Consider the following 14,352-nt stretch of genomic DNA (forward strand, 5'->3'; position numbering starts at 1 on the left):
AAAAAAATGTGTACTCAGGTCCTCTGCCCATTTCCGAACTGATTATATGTTGATTTTGGTGTAAAGCTGTGTGAATTCTTTATGTAATTTGGATATCAATCCTTTATCAGATATATGATTTGTAAATATCTCCTCCCATTCTGTAGGTTGCCTTCTCATTTTGTTTATGGTTTCCTTTGCTTTGCAAAATCTTTTTAGTTTGATGTAGCCTCACATTTCATTTTTGCTTTTGTTGCTTTTGGTAACAGATTAAAAAAAAAAAGAATCATTATCAAGATCTATGTCACAGAACTTGACACCTATGTTTTTTTTCCCCCCTAGGAGTTTAATAATTCCAAATCTTACATTCAAGTCTTAAATCCATATTGAGTTAAATTTTGTGGATGGCATTAGAAATGAGTCCAATTTCATTTACTTATTGTCCATTTTTCTTAATATTATTCATTGAAGAGACTGTCCATGTTCATTGTACATCCTTTGTCAAAGTAATTGACCATGTATGTGTGGGCTTGTTCTTGTATTCTCTTCTGTTCAATTGATCTATGAGTCTGTTTTTATTCTAATGCCACACTGTTTTAATTACTATTATTCTGTAATAAAGTTTGAAATCTGGTAGAGTGTTGCCTCTAACTTTGTTCTTCCTTTTCATGAATTTGCATGTCATCCTTGTGCAGGAGCCATGCTAGTCTTCTCTGTATCATTTCAATTTTAGTATATGTGCTGCCAAAGTGAGCACTATTCCTCTTTTTAAATATTGCTTTGGTTATTTGGGATCTTATGTGATTCTATACCAATTCTATTTCTGTGAAACACGCTATTGGAATTTTGATAGGGTTTGCACTGAATCTGCAGATTGCTTTGGTTGTTTGGAGCTTTTAATAATATCAGTTCTTCTAATTCATGAACATGAAATCTCTTTCCATGTATTTGTGTCTTCCTGTTTCTTTCATTAACACCATGTACTTTTTAATATACAGCTCTTTCTTTTTTTTTTTTTAATTTTTTTTTTAAATTTTTTTATTTATGATAGTCACAGAATGAGAGAGAGAGAGAGGCAGAGGCACAGGCAGAGGGAGAAGCAGGCTCCATGCACCGGGAGCCCGACGTGGGATTTGATCCCGGGTCTCCAGGATCGAGCCCTGGGCCAAAGGCAGGCGCCAAACCGCTGCGCCACCCAGGGATCCCCTATACAGCTCTTTCAACTCCTTGATTAAATTTGTTCGTATTCCTTTTGATGAAATTGTAAATGGGATTGTTTTCTTAATTCTGACTTCTGATAGTTCAAGATTAGTGTACAGAAACAACAGATTTTAGTATATTTATTTTGTATTCTTGAAGCTTACTGAATTTTTTTGTTAGTTCTAGCAGTTTTTTGATAGAGACTCTAAGATTTCCTAAATAATAGCATGTCATCAGCAAATAGTGACAGTTTTATTTCTTCCTTTCCAGTTTGGATGCCTTTTATTACTTTGTCTTGCCTAATTTCTCTGGCAAGGACTTCTAATACTATGTTGAATTAAACTACTGCCAGTGGGCATTTTGTCTTGTTCCTGACCTTATAAGAAAAGCTTTAAGCTTCTCACTATGGAATATGATGTTAGCTGTGGGCTTGTCATATGTGGCCTTTATTATATTAAAGTGCATATATACCTCATTTATCTTTATCTTAAAAGATAAATATATAAGAATATTAACTATATCATTAATTATAAACATGAAATAATTTAAATGTGTAAGTATAGGGAAATGAATGCACATACCATTTCAGGTATACGAAGTTATGAAATATTAAATGTCTTCCAAAATCTTGATTTCAAAGAATAATTAAATGTATAAATTTGTCTTCAAAATAAAGATTGCAGGGTAAAAATCTATACAGAAAATAAGATCAACCTTTAGGAAATAGGACAGAGGAAATGCCAATTGTGTTTTTGTAAGTAGTGTGATTATATGAGATTTTATGAGAAATAGGTGCCCAGTTTGTGTTGGCTATTATTATTTTTATTTATATTTAACTTTTCTTTTTATTACTTTTCTTTAATTTCTAAATGCTATAAATTAAGGGGCACCTGGATGGCTCAGTTGGTTAAATGTCCTACTCTTGATTTCAGCTCAGGTTGTGAGATCAAGCACTGTGTTGGAGTCTGTGTTCAGCAGGTGTCTGTCTGACTTCCTCTCTCCCTCTCCCTCTACTCCTCTCGCCCCTCTCTCAAGTAAATAAATAAATCTTAAATAAATAAATAAATATTAAAAATAAGCATGCTTTACTTTTTTTTAGTGTGCTTTGCATTTATAATGAGAAGATACTTAACAATATAGAGGTATTCAATAACATTCCTCCAAATTTTTTCTTTAGAAAAGAATCCCCTCTCTCCAAAAAAAAAGAGTGATTGTTGAATTCTTAAGATTTTAAATATTCATGATTAGAGATGAAAAGTTATGAAATATATATATGTATATATATATATATATATATATATATATATATATATATATACACCGCATGAAGGAAAACCTTAGCCATAGAGGAAAAAATATAGCAAGAATTAAGATTTTTTCCATTTAATATAAAATCTAACTAGTGTATTAAACATTGGCAAAGAAGAATCCTTAATAATAAAATAAACCAATCTTTACTGTATAAAACACTGGAATGTGATTCATTCAATTACCTTCATAAAAACTAGCTTCATAGTAAAGATATACTACAGAATCTGCAAATTGGAGCATCTGCCCTTCTAACTTTTGATGTAGGGCTTTTATTTGAAATTATTACTTATCTTTTCTGTCCATGGTGTTTTAATATATTTTGACAACATCAATATTCACTCCCTACAATTTCAGGTGCTTAAAGAGGGAAATGCCTCTATCTTTGAGATGCTAATGAGAGCCCTACAACAAGCATTTTAAGTATATCACATAGTCTGTAACTTAAGACAGAATATTCCAAATACAACTTCCTAATATGATGAAAAAATAAGCACCGTTTTAATATGATATGGCAACAAATAAATACACATAAGCTTCATTTTATTTATGAAATATTATCCGTATGTTGAAAATGAAATGGCACTTTGAGTGTAAGAGAAACTCACTCTAAAATCCTAAGGACTTGATAGAAACTTTCTTCAACTATCATGATGTGAGAAAAATAGTTTGCAATTGAAAAATAGCTTTCATCTATTTAGAGTCCTGTAAGACACTCATTATTTGTGTTTCTCTTTTGATAATGTGATTATGAAGTTTGGCCTTCCACTTAGAGATGAGAAAATTGAATCAAGAGTTTATATTTCTTCATATTTCTATTAGAATATTGCCTCAAGAGGGAGAGATGCAAGTGATTTCAAAATTATGGAATTTGACCTTTTTTATTGCAATGCTTGAATGTTGAAGCAGCATCTATGTACAAAATATTCAAAGTGCTACTTTTGGAACAAAAATGTCATTATGTTTCATGTCCATATTCATTAGTCAGGATTGGTTGAGTGATCCTGCAATAATAAAGAATTCAAAGTTTTCAAGACTTTAAGACAATGACGTTAATGACTTATACAGGCAAGAGTTATTGGGGGCTGAGGCCATGTGCTGGGACCAGTGCCTTCCATGTTTAGGCTCAATGTTACTCCTCCATGCTACCACAGGCATTCGCAATACTCCTAACAGTAAAAGAGGAGAGGTGGAGATTTCTGTCCCAGCAATGAAGAACTTCTATCTACAAGTGACACTCATCATTTCCACTAACAGTCCCATATTTATGCCTAATTTCCTAGTCAGGATATGGAAGGGAATGTGGAAGTATAAACCTATGGTACACTAGAAAGAAGCAGTAAATGCAAGTTGAACAGTTGAAATGTCTGCCATGCTATTTAACTGTAATTTGCCAAAACCAGAAGTATTCATCATTAGTCAATAAAAATAGGTTCTTTGGTTCATTGTTTGCATTCTATTGAGAAGAAGCATCTAGGTCTCAAATGGGTGATTTTATGTGTTAACACCTCTAACTGAGATGGAGACAAAGAGAAATAACATACAAGCATGTGGATATGACTCTCCTAGCTTTAAATATTACCTAGACTTTCTTCCTCATGAAAAACACATACATAGAAAGACTTTGAAAAGATGATTATTCCCTTCGGTTACCTAGGACAAGTGAAAGAATATTGATTTTGAAGAGAAACAATCTGAGTTTTAATTCTAGCTTTCTGGAGTGGCAGGAAGCTTTCCTATAGAATATATTGAAAAAAGCTCCATTTTATTGATAGAGGAACTGAACAACCAAATAGCAGCTATAAACTTATTTGAGACATACGATGGCTGAAATTAAAGCCCACATCAGACTGTTTATTCATTTAATTGAAGCTCATCGTTTTTTTAAAGTTTAATTCAAATTAAGATATTCATCCTATGGTATGAAATAATCCATGTAAAAACATTAATAACATTTACTATAATAAAACACACCATGAAAGCAGGAAATTGGGATAATTCAAATTTTTTAGAAGATAAAATATTTTATGTAATAAAAGGGGTACCAAAAATGTATTAGGATAATGCACACCTCTCATGAAATGCCAAGTTGTAATTTTATACTGGTAGCAACTTCTACCATAAAAGTATTAAGACAACTCTTATCACAGCAGACAAATTACATGTCGAAATTGTGAGGTAGACTGGGCACAACTTAATATGAGTTCCTATCACCTAATGAATTATGAAAGTCCTTACCTCCCAGAAAAAAACATCCACCTCTATGATTTCAAACAAAACAATTTTCCACTGCCAAATTTCCTTTACAAGTGATTAAATATTTTGTTTTGTAAAGTGATAAAAAACAGGGTGAAAAGCCACTCTCCTACCCAAAGGGTTACGTATGAGAAAAGAAGCATATTTCACATCGTGTTCATGGTCTTAGATGTGTAATTTTTCTGAGTCAACCCTAAACTGTATTTATAGATTTCATCTATTTAACCTGTCTTCTATTCCCCATCATGGTGATGAGGTTGTTTTACCCAAGTTTTTAATTTGGGGTCATGGCATACTTTCCAGACTCACAAATTTGTTTTTTGTCACATTCCCTGAGACTTAAATTATTTTTGTTGAATGAACTACCACTTGATGGGAAAGACTGCCTCAGTCTTACTGTCAAATAGTTTGCAGTACAGATGAAACACTTAACATTTTCTTCCATGCTAGAATTATAAAAAAAAAAAAAAAGTTAACAAAAAATATCCTACAAATACTCTGTAAGAACCACTCACCTTTGGAAACAGAGGGATGAGGGAAGGGAAGCTCATGTGTATTGAGCTGTTAATTTTTATTCAGTTCCAAATACAACTTGGTGTTTGGTAAGCATTTCCTAGTGTAATTCTTACAAACAAATAGTACACAGCTACATCCATACGTAGAATTAAAATTCAGGATTGTTTTCCTTCAAAGTCCATGTTCATTCCAGTGCATTCAGCCATGGAAAGGAATAGTACACCAGTGATACCACAATTAATACAACCATGTTGCCACCATTTTGACTACACATACAACCACAGGAACATCAGCATTAAAACTATTGAGCTCTTACTATCTTTCAGGGCAATAAACCTTAGCATGCATTATGTTAATTCTCAGGGGTGTATGCAGTACTCCCTTCACACCTTCCATTGACAGATGAGAAAACTGGGAGTTAGAGAGTTTGAGCTACTTGCCCAAAGTGACATCGTAAGTAACTAAGTGAAGGGTGGATCAGGAATCAAAACCTAAGTCTGTTTGACATCGAAGTTAAAATTTGAAACTACTGCTCAGCAAAACTCAGAATCAAAACTGACAAGGAATCTCTGTTTCCTCATCTATACAGGTACATGTGACTGACAAAATCTTTGGCCAACTAAATGGAGGCGGCTATTGTGGAGGCTTCTATGAATTGCAAGAAGGGGTAACCCTAAATTTCCACTATTTGTATCATAAGCAGAAATTCCTGATCATCACAAATGATTATTATTTAAAGGAAAAAGGGCCATCAGACTCGTTTTCAGGCTGTTTCAGGATCTTTTATGGCTCATTAGCTTTTCTCATCCCTTCCATTTCTGTTTGACTTCTCTGTGACCGTTTGTTCACAATTAATCAAGTTGTCCAGTGGCAAGGTCAGGGAGCGTGCCTGAGTTGACACAACCTACCAGCTCTACTGTTAAAATCAGCCCAGTGCTCCTGTCCAGCTGACAAGTGGGTTAGGAGAATCTCTCCTATACAAAAAGGCTGGCATTTTGCATTTCGGTGTTGTGCACAGGGCTCTCTCCACTGGAGTGTGACACTTCAGCAGAGACACAAAACTCATTACCCATCCTTAACCAGAGCATGGGTGGCTCAACTGCAGTCTTCTGCACTTTTCCTAGCTGGTTGCTTGCTATGATAACAACAACCATTTATTGCACACTGTGGCAAATGTTGGCTATGCCCTCGCCATGTCCCTCTGGCCCTACCAAATCTGTACACCTGGCTGATGTCAATAGCATTATCTGCATCTCCTGCCTGAGGAATTTTTCCCCATTACTATGGGTCCTTCTGTCCAGAGATCCTGCACATCTGCCAGAGGTGCCAGGGAACTCACACCCTAGGAGTGTAAAGCAAAGCCCAATGTTGGGAATTGCTTTATAAAATCCCAGCTCACACACCTCTGAGCTGGTGTAATCTAAGGGGTGTGTTTTAAACTATTTCCTAAAGTTGCCTGTTAGGATTAAGCTCCCATTGCTTGCTGTGGAAGCTGGCTTAACAGCACACCCTTTATTGGCTGTCTTCCTGTTCCTGTATTTCTTCTCCACTCCCACACTGGTAATCCTCATGCCTTTCAAATAAAGAAATCTTTTTTTTTTTTTTTTTTACCTCCATGCTGTTTTCCAGAGTGACTGTATCAGTTTCCATTCTCACCAACACCTGTTGTTTCCTGTGCTCTGAATTTTAGCCATTCTGACAGGTACAAAGGGATATCTCATTGTATTTTTGAATTTTATTTCTCTGATGATGAGTGATGTTGAGCATCTTTTCATGTATCTATTAGCCATTTGTATGTCTTTGGAAAAGTATTCATGTCTTCTGCTCATTTCTCAACTGGATTATTTTATTTTCAGGTGTTGAATTTGACAAGTTCTTTACATATTTTGGATACTAATCCTTTACCAGATATGTCATTTGCCAATATCTTCTCTCATTCTGAAGGTTGCCTTTTAGCTTTGTTGATTGTTTCCTTAGCTGTGCAGAAGCTTTTTGTCTTGAAGTCCCAATAGTATTTTCTTTTGTTTCCCTTGACTCAGGAGACATATATAGTAAGAAGTTACTGCAGCCAAAGTCATACTTGAATCTCTGTTTCAAGGTCTGGATTTGGAGAATCCCACAATAAGCAAACAAACAAACAAACAACAACAACAACAACAACAAAAAAACAAAAAAAGAAAGACAAAAAGAAAGAAAGAAAAAAAGTACCTATATGGGCCAGCGCTGTAATAATCATTGAGCATGCAACAATGACAAAGACACTCACCTACTTAGGAATAGTTAGGAGATTAGGAGGTTACTGTTAGGAGAAAAGGGCCAGATCTGAAAACATAGAGGAAGTCTCATTTAATGAATGAGTGGGTTTTGTGAGTTCAATGGAAAAGGGATTTCAGGTGGTGGGGGCGGGCAGCATGAATAGATGCATAGCTGTTTATCAGAGCAGGCTGATTTATTATTTCTATTGTTAATTTTTAAAAAAGATTTATTATTTTAGAGAGATTGAGAGAGCACATGCACATGCATGGGTTAGGGGAGGGGCAGAGGGATAGAATTTTCAAGCCGACTTCCACTGAGCACAGAGCATAATGCTGGGCTTCATTCCAGGATCCTGAGATCATGATCTGAGTGGAAACCAAGAATCAGAGGCTTAACCAACTGAACCATCCAGGCACCCTGGAGCAGGCTGCTTTGAATGCTCTCCTCCTCTCCTGCCAGCATTCAACCCCAATTCATACTGCAGAGGAGTTAATTTTCTTTCTTTCTTTTTAAAAAATATTTATTTATTCATGAGAGACACAGAGAGACCCAGAGGCATAAGCAGACCATTAAGGGACTCAATCCCAGGACCCTGGGAACACGACCTGAGCCGAAGGCAGACGTTCAACTCCTGAGCCATCCAGGCATCCCAGTAGTTAATTTTCTTAAGGAACAATTGGTCAAGGGAGGAGAAATTATAACTAAAGAGGTTTGAAGGATAGTAATGAGACCTCACCATTTATTAAAGTATTTCCTTACGGTCACCAGAGATTTAACTCAAGATCCTCCTTGATACCCAAATTCACACATTTTACTATAGCAAACATTCCCAGCTACTAAATGAAAACCATAATACTCACTTTTCTGAGTCGCTACAAAAACTAAATTGGACAATTACAGCTTTGATATGAGAATGATGAGAGATTGGTTTCCTTACCAGAGACTACTTACCTGTGATTAAGATCAGTGCCTCATAAAAACCACAATTTACTATAGGTTGTGGACTTTTGAGATACCTCCTAAAAACTGCAAACAGAAAAGTGTACATCCTACCATTTAAGGTCTGCTTGCTCTCACCATGGGCAATACTGAGCATGTTCATTCATCTCTCACTCTTAGTTTTTTCAAAATACAGTATTGTAGAAGAGATGCCAGTGAAGTCTTGGCTAACATTACAGATTTTGGGATCTTTACTAAACTTTGGCAATCCTCCAGTGGTCCTCCAGTGCCAAATAAACTAGGTTTAAATGGCTTAGCCTGGCATTCAAAGCCATCCATCATACTCCCCCAATCTAATGATGTAGCTTCACAGTCATCATTTTCTTTAAGACATCTAAGATTCCCACCAATACAAGAAAACTACTGTTCTCTATGGACATGCTGTGTTTTTCCCTCAAGCTTTTGCTCTCATCATTGCCTTCATTTAGAATGACTCTGCTTTCTCTAATGCTTTTCTTTCCTCAGAGCTTGGCTCAGTTGTCCTCATCTCCGCAACACCCTTTACACTAGTCCTTCAAGTCAGGGAATGCTCTCTCCACCTTTCTTTCTTTCTTTCTTTCTTTCTTTCTTTCTTTCTTTCTTTCTTTCTTTCTTTCTTTCTTTCTTTCTTCTTCTTCTTTCTTTCTTTCTTTCTTTCTTTCTTTCTTTCTTTCTTTCTTTCATGTCCCTTTTCCACATTTTATTCTAGTACAGATATTTAGGTTCATGTTGAGTCTCTCCTACATTTACATTCTAATGTAAATTCTTGAGGGAAGATAAGATCTTACATGTTGCTGTATTTCCCAGAGCATCATGGCACAGCACTATGCACAAAGCTAGTGCTTTTTACATACTAGTGAGGAAAAATCCAATACTAACTTCACCTGCTCTCCTGGAATCTCTACAAAGTTCTGGAGACCACCTAGTTCAATCTTTATGAGGTCTTTTCAGAAGTAAAATTAAGTCTTCTAGTTTCCAAGGGAAGGAAACAAATCTCAGGTTCTTCGCCAGATAATAATAGTACGTACATTTTATGCTTTATTACCTTCAATAAAATAATCTTATAAAGAAGCAGCACAGAGATTAGCACAGGATAATTGCTCACCACATATAAGTAGGTCTAATTATAATTATCTTCATTTTTGTTTTTCAATTGAGTGTTGAGCAATATTTGGTATTTACATTAAATTATGTTTTAAAGTGCCATCTGGAATTCCTTTATAATAAGTGCATTCTAGAAAGTGATTACCAGGGTCTTCTTGGCAGAACATCAGAAATAAAGGATGAGTTTAGGGTTTTCAGAGTGTTTAAAGATTCACATTAAAATATATATATATATATATATAATATATATATAATATATATAATAGAACAAAAAAAAAAACAACTTTGTCAGACAATAGAGAAAACTAGAAAACTGAGGGAATTTGTTCCCTGTAGACCTGCTTTGAAGAAATGTTAAAAGAAATTCCTCAGGGAGGAGGACAATTGTTCAGGTCAGAAAATCAGATCTACATAAAGAAGGAAAGAGCACTGGAAAATGAATAAACAAAGGTAAACTAACAACCAGTTTTATTATTCTTAATCTACCTAACATGATAATGTGTTCAAAATAATTGTAAGGAAGTATTTTACTTTGTATCCTTGCACACATACACACAAATATATGCATCTATATATGGTTGTATGTAGTTCTATGTGTAAATGAAGTAATGATACCAGGGATGTGAGAGAGGAATTAGAAATATTTTGTAATTGCAAATACTTGCACTGCCTGAGAAGTGGCAGAGTTTTATCTGAAAGTGGACTAGGGTTATCTGTAAGAATTATATTGCAAATTCCAGGACAATTGTAAGAAAAGTAAGAGGGGAAAAGTATAATAGATATGCTAGAAGGGGAAGAAAATGCAATCATATAAAATGCTCACTTAAAACCAGAAAGAATAGAAAAATGTGTGAAAAATAAAAAAAGAACAAAGGAAAAGGGCAAAAAGTAAAAAAAAAAAAAAAGGTAGCAAGTTTGGTAGATATATCTGCAAAGGGAATAAGATGTGTTTGCTATTCTAGTTGGAGACCTTAGCTCCCTTCTATCAGAAATGGAAACATCCAGCAGGCAGAAAATTAGTAAGGACATAATTGAACTCAATGGCTCCATCAATATGCAAAATATGGTTCATGTTTATAAACTACTTTATCCAAAAATGCACAATATGCATTCTTCTCAAGCTCATATGAAACTAAGATAGATCACATTCTGGACCATGAAACACACCTTAACACATTTATAGTAAAGAGAACTATACAATGTCTGCTCTTGACCACAGTGAAATTAAACTAGAAATCAATAATAAAAAGAAAGCTGGAAAAAAATCTCTAAATACCTGATGATTAAATAGCATATTTCTTAAAAAAAAAAAAAAAGATTATTTATTTATTTATTTATTTATTCATTCATTTATTTATTTCACAGAGAGATTGAGAAAGAGCAAGCACAAGGAGGGAAGAGAGAGCAGCAGACTCCCTGCTGAGGAGGGGGCCCTACATAGGGCTCCATCCCAGCACCCTGGTATCATGACCTGAGCCAAAAAGGCAGAAGTTCAACCATCTGAGCCACGCAGGTGCCTCTAAACAACATATTACTAAATAAAACATGGTCAAGGATTAAATAGCAAGAGAAACTTCTTTTTAAGGATTTTATTTATTCATGAGACACAGAGAGAGGAAGGGACACAGGCAGAAGGAGAAGCAGGCTCCCTGCAGGGATCCTGATGCAGAACTTGATCCCAGGACCCGGGGATCATGCCCTGAGCCAAAGGGAGATGGTCAACCACTGAGCCACCCAGGCATCCCAACAAGAGAAACTTCAAAAATATTTTGAACTAAAGGAAAATAAAATTTATCAAAATGTGTGAGATGCAGCAAAAAAGCAGTGCTTAGAGGGGAACGTATAGCACTGAATGCAAATTTTAGAGAAGAAGAAAGATATAAAATCAATAACCTAAACTTCCACTTTAGGAAACTACAAAAGTAAGAACAATTTAAATCTAAATTAAGCAGATGAAAAAAAAAGAATAAAATTAGAGCAGAAGTCAATGAAATTGAAAACACAAAAGCAAAAAAGAAACCTGATAAAACTAAAATCTCAATCTTTGAAAAGATTAATAAAATTAATAAGCTCTGGCCAGAATAAATAGCAAAAAATAGAAGACACAAATTACTGATATGAGAAATGACAAAAGGAGACAGCACTATAGATCTCAGGGACATTAAAGTGATAATAAAGAAATGGTATGAATAACTATTAGCCCACAAATCTGATAGTCTAGGAGAAATGGACCAATTCTTTGAAAGACACAATTTGCCAAAATTTATACCAGAAGAAACAGACCATCTAAATAGGCCCATAATGGTTAAAGAAATTGAATAAAAAATTAATAACCTTTCAAAAACAGAAAGTACCAGGCCCAGATAGGTTCAGCTGATAATTCTACCAAACATTTATGGAAGAATTATTACAATTTTCTACAATATCTTTCAGAAAAAAGCAGAGGAAATACAATTGAACTCATTCTGTGAGGCAAGAAGTATCCTAATAATAAAGCCAGGCAGAGATATAATAGAAACACTACCAACCAAATCTTCCATCTATGTAATCCTCAAAATTTAGCAATTTCAATCCGATAACACATAAAAAAAATCTTATACCATAACCAAGTGATATTTATACCAGGTGTACAAGGCTGGTAAAATATTGTAACATTGATTAATGTAACCCATTATATCAACAGTTTTAAAAAGAAAAGTCATAGGATCATGTCAATAGATGTAGAAAAAGCATCTGACAAAACCTAGCACCAATCCATGGTAAAAAAAAAAAAAAATTCTCTCAGCAAAAGAGAACCAGAGGAAAACACATGGTAAAGAATATCTATAAAACAAACAAAAAACAACAAAAAAGAAACCTACTGTTAACACCATATCCTAATGTGAGAAACTCAAAGCTTTCTCAGCAACATTAAAAACAAGGCAAGAAAGCTCCTGTAACCACCGCTTTTCATCATTGTACTGGAGATTCTTAGGTAATGCAATGAGACAAAAAGAAAATAAATGGTATACTGATTGATTGGAAAGGAAGAAAATAAAACCATCTTTGTTCACAGATCCATTAACTTCTATAAAGAAAACGTGAAAGAAGTGGCAAAGAGAAACTGCCAGAACTAATACACAGTTAGAGCAAGTTTTAAGAATACAGATTGATATACAAAAGTCAATCTCTATACTATATATTAGCAATGAACAAGTGGAATTTGAAATTAAAAATTCATAACCATTTATAGTAGCATCTCCCGCCAAAATTAAATATTTAGCTATAAATCTAACAAACCATGTATAAGATCCATATGAGAAGCACTACAAAACTAGGATGCAAAACATTAAAAATGAGCTAAATAATGGAGAAATGTTCCATACTCAGGGATAAAAAGACTCAATGTCATTAAGAAATTAGTTCTTCCTAGATTGATCTATAGATTTAGTACAACCCCAATCTGAATCCCAGCAAGTTATTTTTTAGATATTGTTAATTTGATACTAGAGAGTTTAAATGGAGAGGGAAAATGCTCAGGATGGCCATCATAATAATGAACAAGAACAAACTCAGAAAACTGACACTAACTGACTTTAAGATTACTATCAAGATACAAGAGTAAGACAGCATGGTATTGGTAAAGAACAGACAAATTGATCAGTAGAATAGAGAACACAGAAGTAACCCATAACATAAATATAGTCAGTTGGCTTCTGATGAAGTAGCAAGAACAACACAATGGAGAAGACTGTTTTCAATAAATGAATGCTGGAACAAGTGCTCATCTGCATGCTAGAAAAAAAAAATCTAGATACTGACCTTACAGTGTTCACAAAAATTTAACTCAGAATAGATCAGAGACACAAAGATAGAATGTAAAACTATATAACTCATAGGAAATCTGACATAAAAACGTCTAGGTGATGTTAGGTATGGCAGTGACTTTTAAGATAAAACACCAAAGACATGGTCCATGTAAGAAATAATTGATAAGCTTCACTTTATTAAAATTAAAAGCTGCTCTAGGGGCTCCTAGGTGGCTCAGTCAGTTGAGCGTCTCTTGATTTTGGATCAAGTCATGATCTCAGTGAAATTCAGCCCTGCCTCACGTTCCATGCTCAGCAGACAGTCTGCTTCTCTACCTCTCTCTCTCCCTCTGCCCCTACCTGTACTCCCTCCCTCACTCTATCTCTAAAATAAATAAATCTTTAAAATATAAAATAAAAAAACTGCTCTGTGAAAGACAATGACAAGAGAATGAAAAGGCAAGGTTCAGAGTGGGAGAAAATATTTGCAAAAGGCACTTCTGATAAAGGCTATTCTCCAAAATATACAAAGAATTCTTTTTTAAAAAATGGTTTTATTTATTTGAGAGACAGAGATAGCACAAGCAGAGAGGAGAGGGAGAATCAGGCTTCCCACTGAGCCGGGAGTCCAAGAGGAGGCTGCATCCCAGGACCCTGGGATCATGACCCAAGCCAAAGGCAGCCACTTAACCAACTGAGCCACCCAGGCGCCCCACAAAGAAATCTTTAAACTCAACAATAAGAGAACACAAAGAACTCAGTTAAAAATGGACAAAATAGGGATCCCTGGGTAGCTCAGCGGTTTAGCGCCTGCCTTTGGCCCAGGGCGTCATCCTGGAGACAGGGGATCGAGTCCCACGTCAGGCTCCCTGCATGGAGCCTGCTTCTCTCTCTGCCTGTGTCTCTGCCTCTCTTTCTCTCTCTCTCTCTGTGCCTCTCATGAATAAATAAATAAAATCTTTAAAAA

At 35.1% G+C, this 14,352-nt stretch overlaps 1 non-coding gene across 1 annotated transcript; it reads right to left on the bottom strand.

Moving 5' to 3' along the window:
- Positions 1–629: 629 nt before the first annotated feature.
- Positions 630–736, bottom strand: LOC112908353 (U6 spliceosomal RNA). The gene has a single exon (XR_003232905.2). It is a non-coding gene; the product is annotated as a U6 spliceosomal RNA (small nuclear RNA).
- Positions 737–14,352: the final 13,616 nt, after the last annotated feature.

This window comes from Vulpes vulpes, chromosome 2, assembly GCF_048418805.1.
Source record: "Vulpes vulpes isolate BD-2025 chromosome 2, VulVul3, whole genome shotgun sequence".
Classification (NCBI taxonomy): domain Eukaryota; kingdom Metazoa; phylum Chordata; class Mammalia; order Carnivora; family Canidae; genus Vulpes; species Vulpes vulpes.